Raw genomic sequence first — 5,000 nt, 5'->3', positions numbered from 1 at the left:
ACTGGAACTCTGCTGTGGCTCTGCTTCCAGACTCTACTGAACTCTGCTGTAGCCCCACTGAACCCACTGAACTCCATTGAACTCTACTGAACCCCACTGTAGCCCCACTGAACTCCACTGAACCTCATCAGCCCACTGAACCCCACTGAACCTCACTGTAGCCTCACTGAACTCACTAAGCTCTACTGTAGCCCACTGTAGCTCTACTGAACCTACTGTAGCCCCACTGAACTCACTGAACTCACTGAACCTACTGAACTCTACTGAACTATACTGAACTCTACTGTAGCCCCACTGAACTCTCTACTGAACTCTACTGTAGCTCCACTGAACTCTACTGAACTATACTGTAGCTCTACTCAGCTCTACTGAACTCACTGAACCTACTGTAGCCTCTACTGAACTCTACTGAACTCTATTGAACTCTACTGAACTCTACCAGCTCTACTGAACTCTATTGAACTCTATTGAACTCTATTGAACTCTACTGAACTCATTGAACTCTACTGTAGCTCTACCTGTAGCTCTACTGAACCTACTGTAGCTCTACCTGTAGCTCCCACTGAACTCACTGAACCTATTGAACTCTACTGAACCATACTGTAGCTCTAATTGAACTCTACTGAACCTCACTGTAGCCTCACTGAACTCTACTGAACCCCACTGTAGCCCACTGTAGCTCCCACTGAACTCCTACTGAACTCTACCGTAGCTCCACTGAACCTCTACTGAACCTATTGAACTCACTGAACTCACTGTAGCCCCACTGAACCTCACTGAACTCTACTAGCTCTACCATGCTTACTGAACTCTACTGTAGCTCTAATTGAACTCTACTGTAGCCTACTGAACTCTACTGAACCTACTGAACTCTACCAGCTCTACTGAACTCTGCACTGTAGCTCTACTGAACTCATTGAACTCTACTGTAGCTCTACTGAACTCTACTAAGCTCTACTGTAGCTCACTGAACTCTACTGTGCTCTACTGTAGCTCTACTGAACCCCACTGTAGCCTCCACTGAACTCTACTGAATCCTACTGAACTCTACTGAACTCTACTGAACCTACTGAACTCCTCTACTGAACTCTTACTGAACTCTACCAGCCCACTGAACTCCACTGAACTCCCACTGTAGCCCACTGTAGCCCCACTGAACTCCCACTGAACTCCACTGTAGCTCTACTGAACTCCACTGAACCTCACTGAACCTCACTGAACCTACTGTAGCCTACTGAACTCACTGTAGCCCACTGTAGCTCCCACTGAACTCTACTGAACTATACTGTAGCCTCTACTGAACTCTACCAGCTCCCACTGAACTCTACTGTAGCCCCACTGAACCCCACTGTAGCCCCACTGAACTCTACTGAACTCTACTGTAGCTCTACTGAACCTACTGAACTCACTGAACTCTACTGAGCTCTACTGAACTCTGGTACTGAACTCTACTGAACTCACTGTAGCCTCACTGAACTCACTGAACTCTACTGTAGCTCACTGAACTCTACTGTAGCTCTACCTGTAGCTCTACTGAACCTACTGTAGCCTCTACTGAACTCTACTGAACTATACTGTAGCCTCTACTGAACTCTATTGAACTCTACTGAGACTATGCTGTAGCTCTACTGAGACTCTGCCCCAGACTCTACTGTAGCTCTACTGAACTCTACTGAACTCACTGTAGCTCTACTGTAGCTCTACTGAACTCTACTGAACTCTACTGTAGCTCTACTGAACTCTACTGAACCCCACTGTAGCCTCCACTGTAGCCCCACTGAACCTCACTGAACCTACTGTAGCCCCACTGAACTCCATCAGCTCCCACTGAACTCTACTGAACTCACTGTAGCCCACTGTAGCCCACTGTAGCCCCACTGAACCCCACTGTAGCCTCACTGTAGCTCTATTGAACTCCTACTGAACTATATTGAACTCTACTGAACTCTCTACTGACTCTCTGTAGCTCTACTGAACTCTACTAAACTCTACTGTAGCTCTACTGTAGCTCTACTGAACTCTACTGAACTCTACTGTAGCTCTACTGAACTCTACTGAACTCTATTGAACTCTACTGAACTATACTGTAGCTCTACTGAACTCTACTGAACTCTACTGTAGCTCTACTGAACTCCTACTGAACTCTACTGCCAGCTCTACTGTAGCTCTACTGTAGCTCTACTGAACTCTACTGTGGCTCTACTGTGGCTCTACTGGCAGCTCTACTGAACTCTACTGAACTCTACTGTGGCTCTACTGAACTCTACTGAACTCTACTGGCTCTACTGCTCTACTCCTACTGAACTCTACTGTAGCTCTACTGTGGCTCTACTGGTCTACTGAACTCTGCTCTACTGAACTCTACTGTGGCTCTACTGAACTCTGCTGAACTCTATTGAACTCTACTAGCTCTACTCTGCTCTGGAACTCTACTGAACTCTACTGTAGCTCTACTGCTATTGAACTCTATTGAACTCTACTGAACTCTACTGTGAGCTCTACTGAACTCTACTGTGGCTCTGCTGACTGAACTATACTGTAGCTCTCCACTGAACTATACTGTGGCTCTACTGAACTCTACTGTAGCTCTGAACTCTCTGAACTCTGCTGGCTCTACTGAACTCTACTGAACTCTACTGAACTATGCTGTGGCTCTACTGTGGCTCTACTGAACTCTACTGAACTCTGTAGCCCAGCTCTACTGAACTCTACTGAACTCTACTGTGGCTCTACTGAACTACTGTGGCTCTACTGTGGCTCTACTGGAACTCTACTGTGGCTCTACTGAACTCTACTGAACTATGCTGTGGCTCTGTGGCTCTGAACTCTACTGAACTCTACTGTGGCTCTACTGTGGCTCTACTGAAGCTCTACTGAACTCTACTGTGGCTCTACTGAACTCTACTGTGGCTCTACTGTGGCTCTACTGAACTCTACTGTAGCTAGCTCTACTGAACTCTACTGTGGCTCTACTGAACTCTGCTGTGGCTCTACTGTGGCTCTACTGAACTCTACTGAACTCTACTGCTGTGGCTCTACTGAACTCTACTGTAGCTCTACTGAACTCTACTGAACTCTACTGGCTCTACTGTGGCTCTACTGTGGCTCTACTGAACTCTACCTGTGCTCTACTCTGCTCTATACTGAACTCTACTGTGGCTCTACTGAACTCTACTGAACTCTGCTGTGGCTCTGGAGGACTCTACTGAACTCTACTGTGGCTCTCTGTGAACTCTACTGTGGCTCTACTGTGGCTCTACTGAACTCTACTGAGCTCTACTGAACTCTACTGAACTCTACTGAACTCTACTGTGGCTCTGCCTGAGACTGAACTCTACTGTAGCTGGCTCTGTAACTCTACTGTGGCTCTACTGAACTCTACTGAACTCTACTGTAGCTCTACAGAACTCTACTGAACTCTACTGAACTCTGCTGTGGCTCTACTGAACTATACTGAACTCTACTGTGGCTCTACTGAACTCTACTGAACTCTACTGTGGCTCTACTGAACTCTACTGTGGCTCTACTGAACTCTACTGTGGCTCTACTGTGGCTCTACTGAACTCTGCTGAGACTCTACTGTGGCTCTACTGAACTCTACTGAACTCTACTGTGGCTCTACTGAACTCTGCTGTGGCTCTACTGAACTCTACTGAACTCTACTGCACACTACTGTGGCTCTACTGAACTCTACTGAACTCTACTGTAGCTCTACTGAACTCTACTGAACTCTACTGTGGCTCTACTGAACTCTACTGTGGCTCTACCTGCACACTACTGTAGCTCTACTGAACTCCCACTGAACTCTACTGTGGCTCTGCACACTACCAGACTCTACTGGCTCTGCACCAGTGCTCCGAGATGCATTAGAGGGGGCCATAGGGGCCGAGCTCCCCATAAGTGAGGACTGGCTCCCCATGAAAGCAACAAAGTCAAAACCTGGGGGTCTCTCATATCTGAAGGTGCCTGGCATTTGTAATTTAATCTTAAACAACGGCTCATTATCCATCCTGTGCGATCTCTTTCCATTAAAGACATTAAATTAAAATATAGGCTACTCACGGGGCGTGGACCTACCCTATGCTCTTGAGCGCGGTATGACACTTCACCACCACACCACTAGACTATGAGCAAACTCATACTGATCAACATCTTGGACAATGAGTGTACCCACTCCACAGCACTATTGTTAAGCAGAAGAGCCTGATCAGCTGGAACTTCGGCTCACTGCCTTGCACAACTGACAGACCCGAGAAAGTAATTTGTCCCAAGGGCCATTGAACTGTTCAATGCTTCACTTAAGGGAAGGAGAGATAGACTTCTCTGCATAGTCTGTCTGCCTCTTCACCCCTCCATGTTTGGTACTGTCTGTCCACAGCCACTTGTACCACTGTCTTTATGCTTCACTGTTTTGCGTGCTATATTAGCACATCAGCACATATACATAACCCCCATGCCAAACTGTGGCCACACTTATACATTTTCTTAAATAGTTAAATATATAGATATATAGACTTTACTTTACTTTATTTCTGCTTTGTTGCACTGTTGACTTACTCATTTGCACTATCACCATGACCACTATCACCATTGCACCATGACACTCACTTCACCATGACACCTTAGAGCACCTTTACCTATACCTTACTATGCACAAAATCACAGGCTCAGTCCTGCCTCAGTCATGGCAAAGCCTCTGATTTATTAATCACCACTATGTGGATACTGTTTTTAGAATTGATTTAGATTAAGTGTTAGTTAGTATAATTTGTATTTTTGTAATTTGTATTTTTAGTATATTTTTATATATTGTATTAAGTGTTGTTAGTATAATTTGTATTTTAGTATATTTAGTATATTCTTTATCTTCTACTGTCCTTACTGCTTAGTTGTGTTTTATATTATATACTTTAATTACTCTTTCTGCTGTTAAAGAATGTGTTTTGTGTTGTATGTATGCTGCTGGGACCTTGAATTTCCCTGGGGATCAATAAAATATC

General features: G+C 45.2%; 1 protein-coding gene across 1 annotated transcript in view; it reads left to right on the top strand.

The window, feature by feature from the left end:
- Positions 1-5,000, top strand: part of trim55a (tripartite motif containing 55a) — a 35,788-nt gene that overhangs the window by 11,312 nt on the left and 19,476 nt on the right.

Source organism: Alosa alosa, chromosome 19 (genome assembly GCF_017589495.1).
Source record: "Alosa alosa isolate M-15738 ecotype Scorff River chromosome 19, AALO_Geno_1.1, whole genome shotgun sequence".
NCBI lineage: Eukaryota > Metazoa > Chordata > Actinopteri > Clupeiformes > Clupeidae > Alosa > Alosa alosa.
This window is presented reverse-complemented; position numbering and strand designations above follow the sequence as displayed.